This window comes from Jaculus jaculus, chromosome 7, assembly GCF_020740685.1.
Source record: "Jaculus jaculus isolate mJacJac1 chromosome 7, mJacJac1.mat.Y.cur, whole genome shotgun sequence".
Classification (NCBI taxonomy): domain Eukaryota; kingdom Metazoa; phylum Chordata; class Mammalia; order Rodentia; family Dipodidae; genus Jaculus; species Jaculus jaculus.
In genome coordinates, this window is record NC_059108.1 from 147,093,509 (window position 1) to 147,118,684 (window position 25,176).

General features: G+C 44.4%; 1 protein-coding gene and 2 non-coding genes across 3 annotated transcripts in view; 1 reads left to right on the forward strand and 2 right to left on the reverse strand.

Annotated features, from left to right (window-relative positions):
• Nucleotides 1–25,176, forward strand: part of Cdc42bpb (CDC42 binding protein kinase beta) — a 133,079-nt gene that overhangs the window by 19,860 nt on the left and 88,043 nt on the right. The window lies entirely within an intron of this gene.
• LOC123462511 lies at nucleotides 8,929–9,036 on the reverse strand. The gene has a single exon (XR_006638326.1). It is a non-coding gene; the product is annotated as a U6 spliceosomal RNA (small nuclear RNA).
• On the reverse strand, nucleotides 9,174–9,306 carry LOC123462636. Its single transcript, XR_006638422.1, has one exon. It is a non-coding gene; the product is annotated as a small nucleolar RNA SNORA33 (small nucleolar RNA).

Here is a 25,176-nt window from a genome sequence, read left to right on the forward strand (position 1 = left end):
GGATCATCAGTAGTTTGAGGCCATTTTGGGTTACATAGCGAGTAAGACCCCCCCCCCACAAAAAAATAACAATTCTTTTTTTGTTGTTGTTTTGTTTTGTTTTTCAAGGCAGGGTCTCACTCTAGTTCAGGCTGACCTGGAACTCAGTCTCAGGTTGGTCTTGAACTCATGGCAATCCTACCTCTGCCTCCTGAATGCTGGGATTAAAGGCGTGCACCACAATGCCTGGCTCTAAAAGTAATTTTTAAAAAATACTTTTATTTTTTATTTATTTGAGAGTGACAGACAGAGAAAGAAGTAGAGAGAGAGAGAATGAATGAACGCGCCAGGGCTTCCAGCCACTGCAAACAAACTCCAGACGCATGTGCCCCCCTGTGCATCTGGCTAATGTAGGTCCTGGAGAATCAAGCCTTGAACCGGGGTCCTTAGGCTTCATAGGCAAGCGCCTAACCGCTGAGCCATCCGTCCAGCCCCAAAAGTAATTTTTTGAAATAAAATTATTTTATCTGTATTATGGGTATGCCAGGGTCTCTTACCCCTGCAAACAAATGCCCGTCTGGCTTTATTTATTTAGGTTTTTTGAGGTAGGGTCTCCCTCTGGCCCAGGCTGACCTGGAATTAACTATGTAGTCTCAGGGTGGCCTCGAACTCAAGGCAATCCTCTTACCACTGCCTCCCAAATGCTGGGATTAAAGGTGTCACCATGCCACCTTGCCCAACTCCTGTTTGGCTTTATGTGGGTGGCTGGAGAATTGAACCTAGACCTGCAGGATTTCTTTTAATCACTAAGTTGTCTCCCTAGCACTAACAAGTAATTGTAAGTAACTAAAATTTGTTGTGCAATATACCATCAGCTGGTTCTTTGTGGTTGCTGGACAGTATTCCATTGTGTTCAGGGACCATGATTGTCCATTTGCTCCTGATCTGGATTGCCCAGTTTGGGACTAGGAATGAAGAATGAGATGACCAGAAGTTGTTTTGTTTCTATAATTCTTTTTTTTTCCGAGATAGGGTCTCACTCTAGCCTAGGCTGACCTGGAATTCACTATGGAGTCTTAGGGTGGCCTCGAACTCATGGCAATCCTCCTACCACTGCCTCCCAAGTATTGGGATTAAAGGCGTGTGCCACCACACCTAGCTTCTATAATTCTTTATACATAATAATTTCTCAAAATCGAGTCTGCTATACTGCTAGTTTTTCTTTAAAGATTCCTCTTCAGACAGATGAACTCTCCCTTAACTTTGAATTTTGTAATAGATTGTGGAAGGTGTCACAGATGGTTTATGTCAGGCAGATTGGTTTACTCCTGATTTATTTATTTATTTATTTATTGTTTTTTGAGGTAGGGTCTCACTCGAGCCCAGGCTGAGTATGTAGTCTCAGGGAGGCCTCGAACTCACTGCGATCCTCCTACCTCTGCCTCCCGAGTGCTGGGATTAAAGGTGGGCTCTGAATTTTTAACGTTTTAAAATAATGTTGAACAATAATTAATGTGAAAGTGTCTGTAAAATCATGTAATTTATCTTTCTGTAGCTCATTTTTTTTTAACTTGAGCTCATTAGGGAGATTATCAAATTGTTGTCAAAATTTATAACATTTAGGGCTGGGGAGGTGGCTCAATTAAGGTGCTTGCCTGCAAAGCCTAATGACCTGGGTTTGATTCACCAGTTCCCAGGTAAAGCCAGATGTACAAGGTGGTACATGCATCTGGAGTTCCTTTGCAGTAGCTGGAAAGCCCTGATATGCCCATTCTTTCGCTCTCACTTGTGTCTCTCTCTGTTTGCAAATAAAGAAAGAAAAAGAAAACCCTAATTTATAACATTGTGTGACTACAATTAAGTGTTCTTCCTCTTTTTCTTTCCCTCCTCTTCCCTTTTTTTGGTTTATGATACTAGGACTAGAACCCAGGGCTGTGTGGATGTTAGGGAGTACTTTTACTACTGGGCTACATCCACAGCAATGAAATCTTTATTTTAAGTTGATTTAAAAAATAATTTACTTATTTGTCTGTTAATTTTGGCTTTTTTTGTTTGTTTACTTTTATTTATTTGTTTGAAAGTGACAAAGAGAAGGAGGCAGAGAGAATGAGCACACCAGGGCCTCCAGCCACTGGAAACGAACTACAGACAGGTGTGCCCCCTTGTGCCTCTGGCTAATATGGGTCCTGGGGAATCGAGCCTTGAACCGGGGTCCTTAGGTTTTATAGGCAAGTGCTTAACCGCTAAGCCATCTCTCCAGCCCAATATTGCCTTTCTTTAAAAATTTTTTTTGTTTATTTTATTTATTTGAGAGTGACAGAGAAAGAGGCAGATAGAAAGAGAGAGAGAGAGAGAACAGGCACGCCAGGGCCTCCAGCCACTGCAAATGAACTCCAGCCGCGTTCCCCCCCCTTGTGCATCTGGTTAATGTGGGTCCTGGGGAATTGAGCCTCGAACCGGTGTCCTTAGGCTTCACAGGCAAGCGCTTCACCGCTAAGCCATCTCTCCAGCCCCCCAATATTACCTTTTTTTTTTTTTAAATTTTTTTGGTTCATTTTTTATTTATTTATTTGAGAGCTACAGACATAGAGAGAAAGACAGATAGAGGGAGAGAGAGAGAATGGGTGCGCCAGGGCTTCCAGCCTCTGCAAACGAACTCCAGACGCGTGCGCCCCTTGTGCATCTGGCTAACGTGGGACCTGGGGAACCGAGCCTCGAACCGGGGTCCTTAGGCTTCACAGGCGAGCGCTTAACCGCTAAGCCATCTCTCCAGCCCCCAATATTACCTTTTTAAGGTAGGGTTTCTCTCTAGCCCAGGCTGACCTTGAATAACAGCTACCCCCCTTATTTCTTCCTTCCTTTCTTCACTGCTCCTGAATTACACTCAGCTGCTAGTGATTTCTTGTGCTCACCACACTTGAATTGCGTTCTTGATTTCTAAGGTTATTCCATGGCAGGAGTGGAGGAGGATAAGTATATCACACAGTATTTGTGTACATATGTGTATGTATCATATGTCATCTTCGGTTTCCTCCCATGGGGGTGGAGGATGAAAATCCATTGATGGTTTGAGCATCTCTCCTGTGCTTTCAGCTCATTGCCGTTGGAGCAAGCATGAAATGGGAGATACCTCTGAAGATCCTGCTCCATGGTCATGTTGCTGCTGCAGGCAGTGGGAGGTCCCTGTGTCTGAGGATAAGATCAGAATTTTAAAGTTTTTTTTCTGCTCCGTATGTGTCTGTCTTCTCTGGACTCAGCTCTGTTGATCCTGGAACTTTCCCTTCTAATTATTTTTCTTCAAAAGACCTGTAATTTTTTTTTTTTTTTTTTTTTTTTTTTTTTTGGCAAGCCCAACAGACTGACTTTTGCTGTTGTTTTTTAATGAGAGAGACAGAGAGAGAGAGAATATTGGCATGTCAGGGCCTCCAGCAACTGTAATTGAACTCTAGATGCATGCACCATCTGCACATGTGTTACTTTGTATGTCAGGCTTAAGTAGGATATGGTGAGTTGAACATGGGTACTTAGGCTTTGCAGGGAAGCGCCTTAACCACTGACCCATCTCTCTAGCCCAATGTTACTCTTTTTTTTTTTTTTTTTTTTTTTTTTTTTTGCTTTTTGCGGTAGTGTCTTACTGTAGCTCAGGCTTACCTGGAATTTACTGTGTCATCTCCGGGTGGCTTCAAACTCACAGCAATCCTCTTACCTCTGCCTCCCAAGCACTGGGAATTAAAGGCATGTGCCACTATGCCCAGTGCAGTGATATTCTTAAGTACTGTTAGGTCCTTAGTTGAGCAGATTTTCTAGTTTTTTTGGGTTTTTTTTGTTTCATGTATTTGTGGGTAGTGGATGTGATGTGTATGGTGCATATATGCACGTGTGTGTGGATGTGTCACACAGAGATGGGCAGGTGTCCTCTCATGTGGGCTTTGTTTCTTCAGTGATTGTGGAGCTTTATCATTTTCATGAGCCACAGTGATTCTTTTGTCTCTGTTCCCCACAGGATGGATGTGTGCAGATGTGTGTCCTCACCCAGCTGTTTATGTGGTATCTGTGGAATTGAACTCCAGGTCTTAGGCTGTCATGCTTGTGTAGAAAGAGCTCTGAACTTCTGAGCCATCTCTCTAGCCAGATTGCATAGTTCTTGGCATTATGATAATTGGTTATAAATACACACTGTCTTGAGTTAGTGTCTGTTTCATGAGTCCAACCACTACTTTTTATTTTTTCTTGCTATAGTAGTTCTTAATCATACTGTAAGTTTCGGATCACTTAAAGTACTGCGTTTATAATCTTAGAAAAGTGTTCTCAGTATAAAACAAATTTAATTTTTTTTTTTTTTTTTTTTTTTTTTTTGGTGTTTCAAGGTAGGGTCTCACTCTAGCCTAGGTTGACCTATGTACTCACAGTCATCCACCTACCTCTGCCTCCTGAGTGCTGAGATTAAAGGCATGCACCACCATGCCCAGCTAAATGCATTTTGTTTTTGTTTTTGTTTTAGAGAGAGAGAGAGATACAGAGGAGAGATAGAGAATTGGCACGCCAGGGCCTCAGCCACTGCAATCGAACTCCAGACGCTTGCGCCACCTAGTGGGTATGTGCAACCTTGCGCTTGCCTCACCTTTGTGCATCTGGCTAAGGTGGGATCTGGAAAGTAGAACCTGGGTCCTTAGGTTTCGTAGTGAAGTGCCTTAACCACTAAACCATCTCTCCAGCCCCTAAATTTTTTTTTCTTTTTAAAAAGAGAAAGAATGAGCATGCCAGGACCTCTAGCCACTGCATGCGAACTCCAGATGGATGTGCTACCTTATGCATCTGGCTTTACGTGGTTACTGGGGAATCGAACCTGGTCCTTTGGCTTTGCAGGCAAGCCCCTTAATCACTAAGCCATCCCTCCAGCCCCTTAATTATTATTATGTTTTTCTGAGGTAGGGTCTCACTCTGGCCCAGGCTGACCTGGAATTAACTATATAGTTTCAGGGTGGCCTCAAACTCACAGCAATCCTCCTACCTCTGCCTCCCAAGTGCATTAAAGGCGTGTACCACCATACCTAGCCCCTTTATTTACTTATTATTTTTTAAATTATTAAATTGTATTTATTTAGAGAAGTACAGAACAGAACGAAGAGAAGAAAAATGAATACATCCATGTGGCTTGAGAGCCCACATGTTGGGTCTGGAAAAACTGGAGAGGACAGACACAAAAGTACAAGGCTAGGCAGTGGTGCATGCCTTTCATCTCACCATTAGGGCGGCAAAGGCAGGATCACTGAGTTCAAGGCCACCCTGAGACTACATAGTGAATTCCAGGTCAGCCTGAGCTAGCGTGATACCCTACCATGAAAAAAACAAAAAAAATTATAAAGAGCTCCTGCCATGTAGAGAGCAGGAGAGGCTAAGAGCTCACATGGGAAGTAGCAGTGTTGTGGTTCTGAACCCAGTAGAAGCTCATGAGAAGTGATGAAGGTTCTGCCAGAAAAAGGAGGCTTGTCCCCTTGCATGCATCTATTGTGGGGGCCCCTACCTTTGGGCTCAGGTGAGCCAGAGAGACAGCAACTCGTTTCTTTTTTTTTTAACTTTATTTTTATTTATTTATTTGAGAGAAAGAGACAGAGGCAGAGAGAGGGAGAGAATGGGCGCACCAGTTCCTCCAGCCACTGCAAACGAACTCCAGACACATGCTTGTGCATGTGGCTAATGTGGGTCCTGGGCAGTTGACCCGAGGTCCTTTGGCTTTGCAGGCAAACACTGTAACTGCTAAGCCATCCCTCCAGCCCTTTTTTTTTTTTTTTTTTGGTAAGAGTGAAATTTTGGGCTGGAGAGATTGCTCATTGGTTATAGGCACTTGCTTGCATGGCCTGATGGTCTGGGTTTGATTCCCATGTAAAGCCATACTTTCTCTCTCTCTCTGCCTTTCTCTGTTTCCCCTCTCTCAAATATTTAAATATTTTCAAGCAGAGAGAATGAGAATGAGTTAGGTGTGGTGGCGTACACCTTTAATCTGAGCACAGAGGGCAGAAGTAGGAGGATTTTCATGAGTTTGAGGTCAGCCTGGACTAGGATGAAACCCTGCCTTAAAAAAAAAAAAGGACTATAAAACAGCAACAGCAAAAAAAAAAAAAGACAGGTAATGGGCATGCCAGAGCCTCTAGCCCTTGCAAATGAACTCCAGATGCATGCACCACTTTGTTCATCTGATTTTATGTGGGTGGGTACTGGAGAATCAAACCAAGGTCATTAGGCTTTATAGGTAACTGCCTTAAGTGCGGAGTCATTTTCCAGCCCAGTAAAAAATATTGAAGCCAGGTATACTGTGGCTGGGCTAGGACAGAGCAGGTTTGGGGAGCAGAGGTAGTTTATGCCCAATACTGAAACCATTAGTCACTCCAGCTCCAGAGTTTGAACAGAAGTTTTACCAGCCCATAAAACTTTATGACCTAGAAGGAGCATTAGCAATAAACAGACAACTCATGGCAACGGCACTGGGCATGAAGCTGAGGATCGTGCCACGGGGCTTCAGTGAGCTTGCTGGCGTGGGTTTCTGCTTTCCTGTTTGGAGGACTTGTGTGAGGAAACTCGTTTTCAACAAACTCCAGTTCAGTCTCCTCCACAACTTGTTTTGGAAGTTTTGGCTGGCAGCCCCTGGGAATTCTTGATATCTGTGTGTGTGGGGTTGAGAGTTGGGATTTTGGTTGGATCATCCCCTTAGATGCCAGAGGAGGCCAGGGCATGTCAGAGGAACCAGTGAAAAGCCTGTAAGTGGTCTCTTACCCAGTCTTTCATTTGATGGCAAATTTGAGAGCCCAGAATGCATTCCCACACTTCTTCAGGCCCCACACTCCTTCCCTGGGATCTGGCCAACATGCTCATTGGAGAGCTACGTGCTTGGACCCTCCCTTTCATGGAGTCAATACAGACTCTGTCTGTGGAGGTGCTTGGTAGGCCTTGTTCCTTCGCATGTCCATGCCTTTCTTCTAATGGAAACCAGGTCACTCTGAAGTCCCAGACTAAGCTGCCACCAAGCTGGCCAGCTCCAAAGGCTCCTTGCACAGCTCATCAGTATGAGGGCCCAGCTCATGGCATACCTTGTAGAAACTGCTCAGCTTCAGCTAGTCAGCTAGTTGTACATGCAACATAAAAGCTGTTACTGGAGACCCTTAGGCACTGAAGATAGCGGAGGCTTTGGCAACAGGTTCTTGTGTAGTCTAAGATGGCCCTGATCCTTCTGCCTCAGTGCTGTATTATAGGCATGTGACTTTGTGGTGTTTTTTATTTTATTTTTTAAATTTCTACTTATTTGTAAGCAGTGAGAGATAGAAGAGAGACAGAGAGAACGAGCACACCAGGGTCTCCAGCCACTGCAAATGAACTCTAGATTCATGTGTGTGCCACTTCAGGCATCTGGCTTTACTTGCATACTGGAGAATTGAACTCAGGGCTTTTCAGGCAGATGCCTTAACCACTAAGCCATCTCTTCTCCCCACCCCCCCGTACATTTTTAAACTGTGTGTACACACATGTGCCACAACTTCCGATGTTGGTTCTCACCTTCTGTCTCATTTAAGACAAAGTCTTGCTGGGTGTGGTGGTGTATGCCTTTAATCCCAGCACTTTTTACTTTTTCCTGTGATCACTGTGAGCTCAAGGCCAGTCTGAGAGTACAGAGGGTGAGTTCCAAGTCAGCCTGGGCTAGAGTGAGACCCTACCTCAAACACAACAAAATAAAGTGAAAGTCTTTTGTTCACTGCTACATTTGCCAGGCTAGTGGTCCTGCAGGCTTCAGGGAAATTCTCCTTTTTCTGCCTTTCTTACCAGAGGCACTGGGATTAGATTTCTCTCAGCATCCTGCTTTCAGATGGTCCTGGGAATCTGAACTCAGCTCTTCATCATCTGAACATCTCTTCAGTCCCTATTTGTCTTTTTATTAGTCAATTTTGGAGTTGTTCCTATATTCTAGGAAAATACCTCTTTCTAGTGGATGTATGATTTTCTGACTATGTATTGTCTTTTCTGTCATTCCCTCCTTCCCTTTCTTCTCTTCCTCCTCCCCTTCTGTGGTGGTTTGATTCAGGTGTCCCCCATAAACTTAGGTGTTCTGGATGCTAGGTTCCCCAGCTGATAGCAGTTAGAAATTAAATCCTTCTGGAGGGAGTGTATTGTTGGGGGCAGGCTTATGGGTGTTAATAGCCAGTGGCCCCTTGCCAGTGTTTGGCACACTGTCCTGTTATTATGGTCCACCTTATGTGTGCTAGGGGGTGATATCCACCCACTGCTCATGTCACCGTTTTCCCTGCCATTGTGGGGCTTCCCCCTCAAGCCTATAAGCCAAAATAGACCTCTGCCTCCTGAGTGCTGGATTATTATTATTTTATTTTTATTTATTTACTGAGAGAGAGGGGCAGATAGGAGAATGGGCATACCAGGCCTTCCAGCTGCTGCAAAGGAACTCCAGATGCATGTGCCACCTAGTGCATCTGGCTTACTTGGGTCCTGAAGAATTGAACTTGGGTCTTTTGACTTTGCAGTCAAGTGTCTTAACCCCTTAAGCCATCTCTCTAGCCCCTTTCCTTTTTTTTTTAATCCATAAATTTCTCTTTAAATCTATTAGTATTTTCTGCCAAAAGAAACCAATAGAAAGGATGTGAATATATGCTGACAGCTCGTGTCTTTGTCCCTTTCATTGGCTCTTTGTATAAAGATGCTGTTTAGGGGCTGGGGCAGTTAAGGTGTTTGCCTGTGAAGCCTAAGGACCCCGGTTCCATTCCCCAGAATCCATGTAAGCCAGCTGCACAAGGATGTGCATGTGTCTAAAGATTGTTTGCAGTGGCTGGAGGCACTAGTGTGTGCCCATTTTCTTTCTCTCTGCCTCTTCCTCTCTCTCTCTCTCTCTCAAATAAATAAAGAAATAAAATATCTTTTAAAAAATATGCTGTTTAGCATGGTTTGCGCAAAAATACGGAATGGTTCGTTAATTTACATGTCATCCTTGCACAAGAGCCATGCTAATCTTCTGTGTATCCTTCCAATTTTATACTAAACTGCTGCTAAAGTGAGCACTTCTTTTCCTTCTTACCTTTTTCTTTCTTTTTTTTTTTTTTTACTTCAAAAAAAATGCAATTTATTAATTCTTAGCTTTCATTAAACTTGTAAGTTACATTAAAATTAAGTCTTATGAAAATGCTTCGACATTAAGGTATTGTAGCCATTTTCAGGGACCTTAATGACCTCAACTGTCCTTAAGGCTCGTAACATGGCATCACTATTGCCAGCTCTCTACATTTCTGCAGAAACACATTTAGATAAGCAGACCAATTAGTTAGCTGGCTTTTTCTTTCTTTTTTTTAAAAATATATTTTAATGAAATTTTATTAACTGCATTTAATTAATGGTATTTTAAATATTTATTTATTTATTTATTTGATAGCGACAGACACAGAGAGAAAGACAGATACAGGGAGAGAGAGAGAGAATGGGCACGCCAGGGCTTCCAGCCTCTGCAAACGAACTCCAGACGCGTGTGCCCCCTTGTGCATCTGGCTAACGTGGGACCTGGGGAACTGAGCCTCGAACCAGGGTCCTTAGGCTTCACAGGCAAGCACTTAACCGCTAAGCCATCTCTCCAGCCCTCTTTTTTTTTTTTTGAGACTGTGCCTTGTGTTGCAAATCAGACTGGCCTCAAACATATGTTCCTTCTGCCTCAGCCTCCCAAGTACAAATGTATATCACCATCTTTCTTTTTCTTTTCTGTTTTTCTTTCTTTGTGGGTATTTTTCAAGGTAGGGGCTCTCTAGCCCAGGCTGACCTGGAATTCTGGAGAATAGAACCAAGGTCATAAGGCTTTGCAATGTTTCCAACCCCACCACCATCTTTCTTAATGGCGTCCTTTGAACATTTTAGGGTGGGGGTGGAGGTTGGTGATAGAATGCTTTCCTAGTATGCATGAGGGCCTGGGTTGGGGTTGCTGAGCACTGAGTTGGGGGTTGGGGATGGGCAGGAAAAGGTAAAACATTGGCTGAACGATTTTGAGTACATTTATTAGTTTTAGTTCAAACACATGTGTTGCTAGTTTAGGTGAAATCTATTATATTACTTTTTGCTTATGCCTTTTGTGTTATATCTAAAACCATTAGTCAATTCAGTATTACAAAGACTTGTACTTGGGCTGAAGAGATAGCTTAGCAGTTAAGGCACTTGCCCACAAATCCAAAGGACCCAAGTTTGATTTACCTAGGACCCATGTAAATTATATGCACAAGGTGGAACATGTTTCTGGTGAAGGTCTTTGCAGTGCCTAGGGGCCCTGGTGCACCCATTATCTCTCTCTACCTGCTTTTCTCTCTCTCTCTCTCTCTCTCTCTCTCTCTCTCAAATAAAAAAAAAATAAAGATTTATACCTGTGTTTTCTTCTTTTTTTTTTGTTTTCTTGTTTCATAATTTTATCTCTTATATTTAGATCTTTTAAATATTTTATTTACTTATTTATTTATTTGACAGAGAGATACAGAAATAGGCAGAGAGAGAGAGAGAGAGAGAAAGAGAGAATGAGTGTGCCAGGGTCTCCAGCCACTGCAAATGAACTCCAGACACATGTGTTACTTTGTGCATTTGGCTTTATGTGGCATCTGGGGAATCAAGCTCAAGACCATCAGTCTTTGCAAGCAAACACCTTTAACCATTGAGCCATCTCTCCAGCCCCCATTTTAAGTTAATTTTTTGTTTTGGGGGCCTTTTTTAAAATTGGCTTTTGGAGTTAGGGTCTCACTTTAGCCCAGGCTGACCTGGAATTCACTGTGGAGTCTCAGGGTGGCCTTGAATTTACAGTGATCCTCCTACCTCTTTCTGCTTCCCTAGTGCTGGGATTAAAAGCATGCGCCACCACGCCTAGCTTAAGTTAACTTTTTAAGAATTTTTTTTTAATTAATTTATTTATTTGAGAGCGACATACACAGAGAGAAAGACAGATAGAGGGAGAGAGAGAGAATGGGCACGCCAGGGCTTCCAGCCTCTGCAAACGAACTCCAGACGCGTGTGCCCCCTTGTGCATCTGGCTAACGTGGGACCTGGGGAACCAAGCCTTGAACCTGGGTCCTTAGGCTTCACAGGCAAGCGCTTAACCGCTAAGCCATCTCTCCAGCCCTAAGTTAACTTTTTAAAGTATAAGAGTTCGAGCCCACATTTAGCATGTAGATACATGATTGGCAGTGCTGTTCATTGAAAACTGTCCTTTCCTCACTTGAGTCATCCTGGGGTTGTCTGCTTTTGACCTTCATATGGCATCATGCAGTGTTCCTTCTCTCTCTTAACTTCCTTCTCAGTTTCCTTTCTTCCTTTTTTGTTTTGTAGCCCAGGCTTGAGCTAGTTCGTGTCTTTTTTTTTTTTTTTTTTTTTTTTTTTTTTTTTTGCTTTTTCAAAGTAGGGTCTCACTCTAGCTCACTAATTCACTGTGTAGTCTCAGGGTGGCCTTGAACTCATGGTGGTCCTCCTACTTCTGCCTCCCGAGTGCTGGAATTAAGGGTGTGTGCTACCACACCTGGCTTCATGCCTGGTTTTTATTTAGCATACCATGGTACTCTGAAATCTTCCGGTTCTGTATGTGTACCAGTAGTTCACTTTAGTCCTGTCTGCACTTGCCCTCCCACAGGGTCTCTCTAGCCCCAGGCTCACCTTGAATTCACTTTGTAGTCTCAGGATGGCCTTGAACTCACAGAGATCCTTCTACCCCTTCCATCTGAGTGCTAGGATTAAAGAAGTGTGCAACTACGCCTAGCCACATTAGTTGGGTTTTTTTTTCTTTTTTTTTTGGCAAGCCCAACAGATTGGCCTTTTTTGTTTTTCTTTTAAAATTTATTTATTTACTTATGTATTAGAGAGAGGGAAAGAGGCAGAGTGACAGAGAGAGCGAGAATGGGCGTGCCAGGGCCTCTAGCCACTGCAAATGAACTCCAGATGCATGCATTCCCTTGTGCATCTGGCTTACGAGGGTGCTGGGGAATTGAATTACGTCCTTTGGCTTTGCAGGCAAGTGCCTTAACTGCTAAGCCATCTTTCCAGCCCCCCTTTTAATGTGAGAGAGAAAGAGAGAGAGAAACAATTGGCACATCAGACCCTCTAGCCACTGTAATCGATCTCCACATGCATGTGCCACCTTGTGCATGCCTTACCTTGTGTGCTCACTTAAGTAGATACTGTGGAATTGAACATGGGTCTTTAGGCTTTACAGACAAGTGCCTTAACTGCTAAGCCATCTCTCCAGCCCCACTTGGGTTTTTATTTGTTTGTTTGTTTTTCTTTCTGGCTTTTCGAAGTAGGATCTTTAGACCAAGCTGATAAGGAATTCACTGTGTAGTCTCAGGGTGGCCTTGAACTCACAGTGATCCTCCTACCTTTTACTCCTAAGTGCTGGGATTAAAGGCATGTGCCACCACGCCTAGCCCCCAATTAGGTTGTTTTTTAAATATTATTTATTTATTTATTTGACAGAGAAAGAGGAAAAGAGAGAGAATGTGTACACCAGGGCCTCCACCCACTGCAAATGAATTCAAGAAGTGTGCGCCCCCTTGTGCATCTAGCTAACATGGGTCCTGGGGAATCAAACCTGGGTCCTTTGGCTTTGCAGGCAAACACCTTAACTGCTAAGCCATTCCTCGAGCCCGCACTTAGGTTTTATTTTTAATTGCTTTATTTTCATGTGTCTATGTCTTTAGGCACACCAAGACCTCTTGCTGCTGAAAATGAATGCCAGACACAATTGCACCACTTTTTTTTGGGTCTGGTTTGTGTGGGTGGCTTGGAAAGCATGTCTCTTTAACCACTGAGCATCTTCCCAGCCTCTCACTTTCATTTTCATAGAGCTAATATTTATTATGTGAACAGTACCAATTGTCCATTCTCTTGCTGGGTAGTGTCTGGAGTGCTCTTAGGCTTGACTGTTATGAATAATGCTGTCATGTATGTTCTTGTGCATGTCTTCGGTAGACATACCACTCATTTCTCTTGGTAATACCTAGGAAGGAATTCCTGCTCCTGGGCTACACCTGTGATAGTCCAGCAGCTACTGCTCACATGCGGGAATGATGATAATCAGGTTTTGTTTAGAAGAAAAGCAGAGTTGCTTTTACTAGATTAGCAGTTTCCAAAGTACTTGAATATTTCTTAAATTAAAAGTATGCTGGCAAAAAAAAAGTGTACTGGCCCCAACAAATGGAAATTTTGGAGCTGGGGATACAGTTTGTCAAGTGCTTGCCTAGCATTATGTAACCCAGGTTCGATTCCCCCAGTGCTGCATAAAATGGGAATCCCAGCTGCATGCACCCCCTTCTACATCTGGCTTACATGGGTCCTGGGGAATCAAACCTGGATCCTTTGGCTTTGCAGGCAAGCACCTTAACCGCTAAGCCATCTCTCCAGTCCACTTGTAAATATCTTTTTGTTTTAAATCTTTTTTTCCTTGTTGGCAACTTTTATGATTGTAAACAATATCCCATGGTAATTCTCTCACCCCCTCCACTTTCCCTATGAAACTCCACTCTCCATCATATCCCTTATCCCTATCAATTAGTCTCTCTTTTATTTTGATGTCATGATCTTTTCCTCCTATTATGATGGTCTTGTGTAGGTAGTGTCAGGCATTGTGAGGTCATGGATATCCAGGCCAGTTTTTTTTTGCGGGGGTGCTAGGAGTTCGAGGTAGGATCTCACTCTGGCTCAGGCTGACCTGGAATTCACTATGTAGTCTCAGGGTGGTCTCTTGGCGATCCTCCTACCTCTGCCTCCTGAGTGCTGGGATTAAAGGTGTGCGCCACCACCCCCAGCTTATCCAGGCCATTTTATGTCTGGAGGAGCACATTGTAAGGAATCCTACCTTACCTTTGACGCTTACATTCTTTCCGCCACCTCTTCCACAATGGACCCTGATCCTTGAAAGGTGTGATAGAGATGTCTCAGTGCTGAGCACTCCTCTGTCACTTCTCAGCACCATGATGCCTTTTGAGTCATCCCAAGACCACCACCATCTTAAAAGAGAACTAAAATTGAGAGTAGCATTAATGTATGGGTATGAACATTAAGAGAAGTGCTTACTGGGTAGTTTGGTGAGCATAGTATATACATTTAGCCAGATAGCGGCAGACTTTACACCCCTAAGGCTCATGACTTCCCCTGTTGAAGGTTTTCAGTATCTAGGATGTATCCCCTCCCATGGAGTGGGCCTCCAGTCAAATTAGAGTGTGGTTGGTTTTCCCCCATAACAGACATGCCACTATTGCACCCATTTGGTCCATTTGGCCTCACTGGCCAGATATAAGTGTTCCCTGTTGAATATCTTCACTGGTGATTTTTCTCTCTCCCACTGAACTGCATGCAATGTGTCTTTTTCCAGCTTTCTGTCAGCTGGTCTACATGGTAGAGGTTTTCAGCTCAGCTCCAGCAGGATTTCTCGGTGACCTTGCAGCCCAAGTATATGGAGTCTTCAGCAATAGGGTCTTACTAGCAATTCCTGGTGGGAAATCAAGGGTCTTGGCAGTGACCTGTAATTTTTTTTTTTTTGGTTTCTCGAAGTAGGGTCTCACTCTACCTGGATTTCACTATGGAGTCTCAGGGTGGCCTTGAACTCACAGTGATCCTCTGACCTCTGCCTCCTGAGTGCTGGGATTAAAGGAGTGCGCCACTATGCCCGGCTGGGGGTACTTTTTTTTTTTTTTTTTTTTTTTTTGGTTTTTCGAGATAGGGTCTCACTCTAGCCCAGGCTGACCTGGAATTCACTATGGAGCCTCAGGGTGGCCTCAAACTCACAGCAATTCTCCTACCTCTGCCTTCCAAGTGCTGGGATTAAAGGCGTGCGTCACCACGCCCGGTTTGGGGGTACTTTTTTAAAAAACTTTTTTTTTTTTTAATGACAGAGAGCCAGAGAGAGAGAGAGAATTGGCATGCCAGGGCCTCTAGCCACTGCAAACAAACTCCAGACACATGTACCACTTTGTACATATGGCTTATATGGGTACTAGGGAATTGAACCTGGGTCCTTAGGCTTTTCAGGAAAATGCCTTAACTGCTAAGCCATCTCTCCAGCCCCAGATTTAAAATTTAAAGCTGAGATGCAGAGTGAAAATGAAGTTTAGCTGGGCTTGTTGGAAAACACCTTTAATACCAGTGTTTCGGAGGCTGAGATTTAGATCACTGAATTTGGGACCAGCTTAGGCTAGAGTTTCAAGTCAGCCTGGACTAGAGTGAAACCCTGCCTCAAAAAAAAAAAAAAAAAAAAAAAAAAAAAAAAAAAAAAAGCTGAGCATGTTGGCATACCTCTTTAGTCCAGGACTGAAGTGGCAGAGGTAGGAGGATCACTGAGAGTTTGAGGCCACCCTGAGACTACACAGTGAAGCCCAGGTCAGCTTGGGCTGGAGTGAGACCCTAAAATATCCCCAAAATTAAAGTATTATGTCAGGGCTGGGAGAGATTGCTTAGCGGTTAAGGTACTTGCTTGCCAATCCTGATGGCCTGGGTTTGATTCTCTGTATCCATGTAAAACCAGATGCACAAAGTGGCACATGCATCTGAGTTCTTCGCAGTGGCAAGAGGCCCTGGCGTGCCCATTCTGTCTCTCAAATAAATAAAAAATTTGAAAAACAGACCAGACATGGTGGGCACACGTTTAATCCCAGCACTCAGGAGGCAGAGGTAGGAGGATTGCCATGAGTTTGAGGCCAGCCTGAGTATACATAGTGAATTCCAGGTTAGCCTGGCCTAGAGTGAGACCCTATCATGAAAAAAATAATAATAAAGTATTAAGTCAAAGTCCTACTTTAGTTCCCCCTCCCTCCCAAGGTAGGGTTTTATTCTAGCTCAGGCTGACCTGGAATTTACTATGTAGTCTCAGGCTGGCCTCGAACTCCTACCTCTACCTCCTGAGTGCTGGTACTAAAGGTGTACACCACCACACCCCGCTGATTTGTAACTTACTGATGCTTTGCAGACTTATCTTGTTGGTTCTATCTCTCCACTCCCTTCTAAGTTGCAGTTTCTGTTTTGGAGGCCACCTTAGCATGTTTAATCCTAAACCCTGTAACTACTGTCGTCCAGAAACATGTCAATGAGCCTCGCTTGGAAGAGGAAGCTGGCTGTATTCTCCCAGAGTCAACAGATCCCAGCAGCCCAAACTTGGAGTTCTTCTACACTCAGAGAACATATGATCAGAGGCATTCTGGGAGGAAGAGGTGCAGACAGTTTCTTCCTTACTGTCACATCCTCCTTCCTGTCCAGAAAGGCCCCAGTCCCATCTATTGTGGGGGATCATCATGTCTGTGTATATTTAGGGTGGCCCAGCCTTATGCTGGGAGGGGAGGGAGGAATGGGTTTTCAGTTTTCACCCTGTGCCAGCAGCAAGCAGCCAAGCTCATTTCTCATGTTGCTTGCGGCTGTGCTGCCTGTGAGCTGGGCCCTACCCGGTGGATCTGGAGAACCAATTTGTAATAATGCTTTTTGTCTTAAAATGATTGCGTAGAATGCAAAGGGGGAAAATTGTTCAGCCACCACAAACAAGATTTGGAATTAGAAAATCATCTCTAGAATGACCACCACCCTTTGCTGAGCTGGCGAGAAGCCATAGTCTGTAATAAAGAATTCGAGATGCCTCCATTTTGCAAGCTGCAAAATCTCCACTTACCAAAGTGTAGGCCTACATCTTTGTAGTTGGCTTAATAAAACCTATGTTTATGAATATTTTCTTTATCAAAATTAAATATTCACTGAGAATTCAGAAAAGAAAGATCAGGGAAAATGGAAGAAAATCCAGTGAGGAAAATCATTAGCTTAGACCAATAAAAATAATTTAACAAGGGCTGGAGAGATGCTTAGCCATTAAGGCGTTTGCTGGCAAAGCCAAAGGACCTCAGTTTGATTCCCCAGGACCCATGTTAGCCAGATACACAAAGTAACACATGTGTCTGGAGTTCATTTGTAGTGGCTGGAGGTCTTGGTGTGCACAATTTCTCTCTCTGCCTCTTTCTTGCTTTCTTAAGTAAATAAAATAAAAACTAATATAGGGCTGGAGAGATGGCTTAGTGGTTAAGGCACTTGCCTGCAAAGCTGAAGGACCCAGATTTGATTTCCTCAGGACCCATGTAAGCCAGATGAACAAGATGGTGCATGTGTCTGGAGTTCATTTGCATTGGCATCCCATTCTCACTATCTACTTCTTTCTCTCTGAATCTCTCTCAAGTAAATAAGATAATTAAAAAAAAACTAATATAAAAATAATTTAACAGCTGGGCATGGTGGCACACACCTTTAATCCCAGCACTGGGGAGGCAGAGGTAGGAGGATCATAGTGAGTTCAAGGCCATCCTGGGGCTACAGTGAAATCATACCTCAAAAAACCAAAAAATAAAATAAATAAAATAACTTAACAGTATTTGGTTCTGGTATGTTTTAGACTTTGTGCATAAGGGTTTTCTGGTCCTTGCTAATTAAGACTCTGTGGTAGTAGGAAGTCAGACTTTGGTGCTGTGCTTCAGCTTGATGTGCTTTTTGCAGTTACATGAACAATTAGTCAGTACAAGCAAGATAGCAAACATATTCCTGTACTGCCCTTTACTTCCTTGCCGTGACCTCATCCAGCCTTCTATCATGCATCTCCATGTGTGGCTTTTTAATTTTTTTTTAATTTTTAATTTTTTTTTTTTTTTTGATTTTCGAGGTAGGGTCTCACTCTAGCCCAAGCTGACCTGGAATTCATTATGGAGTCCTAGCGTGGCCTTGAATTTACGGCAATACTCCTACCTCTGCCTCCCCAGTGCTGAGATTAAAGGTGTGAGATTAAAGCTCTAGTTTGAGGTGGTGTGTGTGTGTGTGTGTGTGTTTTGAGGCTGGTTCTCTCTTGTTCTAGGAAGGCCAGAGTAGCTGGCCTACAAACTTCAGGATTTTCTTGGCTCTGTCTCCCATAAATTGTAGGTGCATTGGGATTACAGAGTATGTGTTCCACTGTGTCTAGCTTTCTATGGGTGCACAGTATCTGAACTCTTGCCCTTTAGCCACTGGGCCATTTCCCCAGACTTCTTATTTGTTTGCTTGTTTTTTAATTTATAATTTTTAAATATTTTTATTTATTTGAGAGAGAGAGAAACAAATAGAGAATGGACACTCCAGGTCCTCTAGCCACTGCAGTGAACTCCAGATGCATGTGCCACCTTGTGAGTTCTTAGACTTCTCAGGCAAGTGCCTTAATGGCAAAGCCCTTGTTTGCTTTAAAAAATTTTTTATTTAGGGCTGGAGAGATGGCTTAGTGGTTAAGCGCTTGCCTGTGAAGCCTAAGGACCCCGGTTTGCAGCTTGATTCCCCAGGACCCACATTAGCCAGATGCACAAGGGGGCGCACGCGTCTGGAGTTCGTTTGCAGTGGCTGGAAGCCCTGGTGCGCCCATTCTCTCTCTCTCTCTCTCTCTGTCCCCCTCTTTCTCTCTCTGTCTGTCGCTCTCAAATAAATAAACAAAAAAATTTTTTTTAATTTTATTTATTATTTGCAAGTGGGGTGGGGGAGAGAGAGAATACGGGTATGCCAGGGCCCATAGCCACTGCAAACGAACTCCATATGCATAAACCTCTCTATTCACCTAGCTTATGTGCTTACTGGGGAATCAAACCTAGGTTGTTAGGCTTTGCAGGCAAGAGCCGTACCCGCTGAGCTCTCCAGCCCCTTGTTTTACTTTTTTAAGACATGGTCTCATAATGTAGCCCAGGCAGTCATTGAGCGCATAGTCCTTCTGCCTTAGTCTCCTGAGTGCTAAGATGGCTTAGCACTCATTCTTATGTTAAAATGTATTTTATTTATTCTGAGAGGGAGAGAGAAAGGCAGATAGAGAGAATGGGCTTGCCAGGGCCTCCAGCCACTGCAAATGAACTCCAGATGCATGCACTACCTTGTGCATCTGGTTTTACGTGGGTTCTGGGGAATCAAATCTGGGTCCTTAGGCTTCACAGGCAAACGTCTTAATCGCTAAGTATCTCTCTAGCCCAGCACTCATTCTTTACTTGTGATTTTCGTTTTTCTTAAGTTTAGGAAGTACAGAGATAGGATGTTTCTAGAGAGGCGTGAGGAATGGCTAGGAAACTGGCCATGCTGCTGGTGCAGCAGTGAGCAGAGAGGTCATGACAAGAGCTTTGCCTCTGTGGCACCATTGCCTCCACCTTCATTCCACTGGATACTTGGATTTTTTTTTTTTTTTTTTTTTGCTGTTCTTGGGATGGAATGAGAGTCTCATGCATGTTAAGGGTCTACCACTGAGTTCCACCCCACTCCTGAGATTATTTAAATTTAGTCATATTCCTTTCAAACAGCAAGGGAGCTGGCTTTATGTTGTGAAGGCCACTTAATCCACACAGGATCTTTGCTTTGCCAAAGGACATTTAAAGGACTGTGTTCCATGTGACCAGAGATAATTCCCATCTTGGGATGGCTCCCTCCTTGATTGAAAGCTTCAAGTGGGTGGGTCACCCTCAAGTAGGAAATAGGGGTGAAATGCAGCATGAGGTGCTGGGATTTTAGTTCAGCCGTGAAGCAAGTTCACCAATTGGGAATGAATGCTGAGGGCAGGTGCAGTGAAGGGAAGCGTAGCCAACCTCGAATTGGTCTGGAAAGTAGGTGTGAGGTGGGGCCCTTGGAGGGTACAGACAGGTCCTCCCATGACTGCACACAGCTGGAATGAAGTTTTCCTGATCTGGTATTGACTCAGTGTAGCTTCCCCGCCCTCCTCCCCACCCCAGTGGCTAGTCTTTCACTGCCCAGCCTGAGCTAGCTTGGCTTCTGACGCAAAGGGCTTCCTCATGAGTCCTCTGAAGTCTCATGTTGAGCATTGTTCAAGTGCATGCTTGTTGGCTGAGGGCCATGCAGTTCCCTGTCAGCCTGGGTGGGAGAGTTTGTACTTGGGAAGCTTGACTAGGATGCCATCCAGGCTTTTTAGAAGAGTTGGTTTTATCTTCTTCAGCTTGTGATTTGTGATGGGGGATTTGTGACTGCCTGCCTGTGAGGGAGGGTGCTGACAGTTATCTCAGTTATCAGAACAAGGGAACAGCTGGGGATGGTGGTACACTCCTTTAATCCTAGCACTTGGGAGGCAGAGGTAGGTGGATTGCTATGAGTTTGAGGCCACCCTGAGGCTACATGGTGAATTCCAGGCCAGCCTAGGCTAGAGTGAAACCCTACCTCAAAGAAGAAGGGAGCAGAGTTTTTGAAACCTGAGCACATTTTCCAGAGTCTTTATGGTAGGTCCTATAATCTTCATGGGTAGCTGCAAGTGGAATCGAATCACAGGGGTCAGTTCTTTCTCAAGTGGGACTTGAAGTGTTTACTGCTTCTGCCACAGGATGGACAAGAAGCTGACCCAACTCTTGTCCTGGACACTCTTCCTAATGAGGCATTAGGCTGTGGCACTCAACAAGGTAAACTCTCCTTTGCTCTGCCTGTTAGCTACATCCCTTGGTTCTTTGGTGCTATTCTGGTCCCCTTTGCCCCTCCCTCCCTTCTTTTCTCCCTCCCTCCCTTCCTAAACTCATGGCGATCCTCATAACTCTGCCTCCAGAGTGCTGGGAGCATGCGCCCACCACACCCAGCCCTCACCTTCGTTCTTTTTAAAAGATATTTATTTATTTACTTATTCATTTGAGAGAGAGAGAGTACGCACTCGTGAGCTAAATAAAGAGGCAGATAGAATGGGTGCACCAGGGTCTCTAGCCACTGCAAAAGAACCTCATGTGCCACCTTGTACATCTGGCATTAGGTGGGTACTAGGGAATTGAACTTGGGCCCTTAGGTTTTGCAGGGGAGTGCCTTGACTGCTGAGCCATCTCTGCAGTCCAAGTCTGTGGTTTCTGAAAGGGAACATTATAGGGAGACACTCAGAAGCAGGGAGCCTTTGAGTTGACTCTTGCCTGTGTGCTGTCTCCGTGTCTGTGCTCTCGGTCCCTGTTTCTTATGGTAAATGCATTTTTGTACTGGCTCGTCTTGAAGACTTTTCCACTTCCAAGGGTATTGATTGTGACCACAAGACTGCTAAGATCAGAAGAGTTCAGAGACCGGCAGGACTGGTCCAGCAAGGTCCAGAGGGAGGTTGATGGCTGGTGCTAGAGCCGCCAAAGTGGGACATACTGCCTGCTTATCTGTGGGAAACTACCCTGGACATAGTCCTCCTTCCTCTGACTGACCTCTACTAGGGCTCTCCATCCAGTTGATCTGATCTTATTTCCTCTCTTGGTAAACAAGTGGGGGTGGGAGCCATTAGTTTCACATTTCACAATGATTTTTGAGCCAAAGATCTTCCCTTTGCCCCCACTTCTTCCTGGCAAAGCCTTCCTGTTTGAAGGAACACTGGGATCCAGTTTTTCTTGCAGTTTGGATCTTGTATTTGTCTGTGGTTACCCTTGATTGATGAATCCGTTGCCATTTAGGGCAATAAAGCTTGGAGGTTTGGGATGTAGCTCACTGTTAGAGTGCTTGCCTAGTATGGGTGTGGCCCTAGGTTCTGTCCCCAGCTTGCCCCCATCAAACAAACAAACAAACAAACAACAAAAGAGAGAGAGAGAGAGAGAAAAGTTCAGTGAGTCTGAAGGAATGGGAACTGTCGCTATCTAGGCTAGGCCCGTGTCTTAGTCAGCTTCACATTGCTGGGATGAACTTCCAAACCTGGCACAGTATATGGGAAGAATGGGATTTGTTAAAGCTTACATATCCAGGTGAAGTTCCATAATGGTGGAAATAGCTGGCCTTCTTTACACAGATCCATGCAGAGAGGAAAGCAAACACCATCCACCACAAGCAAGCACACTCCAAGAAGCCCAGGCAGAGCTCAGACTGCTCTGCATACCTTCAGTTGGAATTCAGATCCACCCCAAACACATCTTAAGGCTGGACCCTGGGATCTGCCTACAAGGACAGCTCCTCCAGTCAGGCAACTGGAAATCTAATAAGTTACAAGCTTTAATAAATTCCCAAATCTATTGGAGGACAGCCATTCATACTGCCACAGCATGGGAAATGAAGGCAGGAAGGTCTCAAGTTTAGTGTCATTCTGGGCTACATAGACCCTGTCTTAATTCCCCGTAAACCCTCCCAATAGAAGTTTAACTTTTTTTTTTTTTTTTCCGAGGTAGGGTCTAACTCTAGCTAAGGCTGACCTGGAATTAACTATGTAGTCCTAGGGTGGCCTCGAACTCACGGCGATCCTCCTACCTCTGCCTCCCGAGTGCTGGGATTAAAGGCGTGTGCCACCACGCCCGGTTTGTGCATCCTTTTTTGGCCATCCCACGTTGTTCAGTGTGCTTCTACCATAAGAAAAATGCAAGTCCTTCTTGTGGAGAAGTAAAGCCTATGACAGCTTGTCATTCTCAGCGTCAGTCACCATGAGTTTGTGGCTATGCTGGCTGAGCTCTTGTCATCATGCTAGGTACTTGGAGAGCAGCGGGTTAACTAGATGGGGGTAGACCTGCCTTCCTGGGCTTCAGGTGTGGCAAGGAAGACAGTCAGGGCAAGATGTCTTCGTGAAGGGGAGTTGGTATATGGGAGCATTTCAAGGCTGAAGTGACCCAGTGACCAAAACTGAATGAAGCTGAAGGTACAGGTGTAAGCAGTGCATTCCCCCCTCAAGCCATCATCATTGGCTTAGAACTGGGCTAAAGGGCAGTACTTTGCCTGTCTGAACTTTGTAGGTCTTCTGTAGGTATTTGCTGATCAAGTAGTGTTTGTTTCCCATTGTTGGTAGAACATGAAGGAGAAATTTGTCTTATTTCCTGTAATTATTATTTTTGTTTTTTTTGAGGTAGGGTCTCACTCTAGCCCCGGCTGACCTGGAATTCACTATGGAGTCTCAGGGTGGCCTTGAACTCACAGTGATCCTCCTACCTCTGCATCCCGAGTGCTGGGATTAAAGGCGTGTGTCACCACACCCACTGCACATGTGTTCTTGGGCTCCACAGGCAAGCGCTGTAACTGCTAAGCCATCTCTCAAGCCCAAATAAAATATTTTTTTTAAAAAAAAGAGTAGTCTTTGTATATACCAATCACAAACACACTGAGAAAGGAATAAGGGAAGCATGCCCATTTACAATAGCCACATGGGTCTTCATGGGCATGTGTGTATACACCACGCACATACATACCATATCCATTAACATGCACACATGTACATATGCACCTGCAAATACCCACCACCCACATGCATACTAACATGCAACCCACCCACCCAAATATAAAAAATACAGAAAATAGCCAGGTGTGGTGGTGCACACCTTTAATCATAGCAGTTGGGAGGCAGAGGTAGAAGGATGACTATGAGTTCGAGGCTAGCCTGAGACTACATAGTGAATTTCAGGTCAGCTTGGGCTAAAGTCAGAACTTACCTCAAAAAAACAAAATAATAATAATAATAGCTGGGCGTGGTGGCGCACGCCTTTAATCCCAGCACTCGGGAGGCAGAGGTAGGAGGATCGCTGTGAGTTCGAGGCCACCCTGAGACTCCATAGTGAATTCCAGGTCAGCCTGGCCTACAGGGAAATTCTGCCTGGGGGGTGGGGGAAGAACGCTTGCTGAACCGTTGAACTCTAGGTCCCATGTAGCCAGACGCAAAGTGACGGAAGCATGCGATGTTCCACATACACACGAAGGGCCGTATGCATCTGGAGTTAGTTCACAGTGGCTCAAGCTCTCCCACAAACCCTGAAGCTCTTAAACTCTTTCTGTTCCCCTCTTGCACAATATTCCTGAGCCTTGGTAGACAAGAGATGCATCTGATTTATTGTTGCTTTCTCTGTAGCCTTTGGATCTCTGTTTTGATGAGGTTTGAGTAACCATAGTGTCTGTCACCATCTTCCTGGAACTGGTTTTCAAGCCAGCCATTAGAAGAGTATTTGTGTCACCGCTTCCTCTGTAGTGACTTTTGGGTCTGGGCAGATGAAGTAGCAGTAGCCCATCTCATGGCTCTCTATTCGTTTTTAAATTTAAAAAGATATGTTACTTGTTTATGAAAGAGGGGGGTGAGATAGAGAATCTGCATGCCATGTCCTCTAGCCACTGCAAACAAACTCCAGACAAATGTGCCACCTTCTGCATCTAGCTTACATGGGTTCTGGGGAATCAAACCTGGTTTCTTATGCTTTGCAGGTAGTTACCTTGATGGCTAAGCCATATCTCTTCAGCCCAAATTTAAAAAAAAATATTTTATTTATATTTACTTATTAGAGAGACCATGGGTGTTCCATGGCATCTAACCACTGCAAATGAACTCCAGGTGCATGTGCCACCTTCTACATTGGTTTTACATGGGTTCTGGGGAATCTTACCTGGGTCCTTAAGGCCTCACAGGCAAGCACCTTAACCACTAGGCAGTCTCTCCAGCCCTGGCTTTTTATTCTTTAATTTTCGGTGTGTGTGTGTGTGGGGGGGGGGGTTATCTTGGCTTACAGACTTGAGGGGAAGCTCCATGATGGCAGGGGAAAACAATGGTATGAGCAGATGGTGGACATCACCTCTTGGTCAACGTCAGATGGGTAGCAGCTTTACAAGGCTCTTGGCCACTACCTGATTCTCTTCATCTTTCCAGTGAAGAGTGTGGTCCCTGCACCTGCTGAGTGCCTGCTGTACCTGCTGATCCTATGCCTGTTTCCTGGCTCTTCCCATTACAGATGGTGGAACGCCTCTTTGTTGTGTTGGTGTTGAATGACATCCCCATCAGAACCATCACCTTGTCCTCCTGATGTACTTACTCTGCCAATTTTCCTTGGCAGGGCTTGTCATCTTTCTCAGTCCACTCCATTTAGCACTTGTATATGATCAGGGTGGGGTCTGCTCCATGATTGGACCATCTCTTCTAGTTTTTGTTTGAGGCAGCGGGGTTCAAGGTAGAGTCTCACTCTAGCTGAGGCTGACCTGGAACTCATTCTGTAGTCCCAGGTTGGCCTCAAATTCACAAAGCTCTTTCTACCTCTGCTTCCTGAGTGCTGGGATTAAAGATGTATGCCACCAAACACATCTTGCTCTCTTCTAGTTTGTTTTATTTTTTAAAAATCTTACTTTATTTTATTTATTTATTTGAGAGAAAGAGGCAATTAGAGAATGGGCATGCCAGGGCCTGTAGCCATTGCAAATAAACTACAGACAAATGTGCCACCTTGTGCATCTGGTTTACGTGGGTACTAGGGAATTGAACCTGGGTCCTGGCTT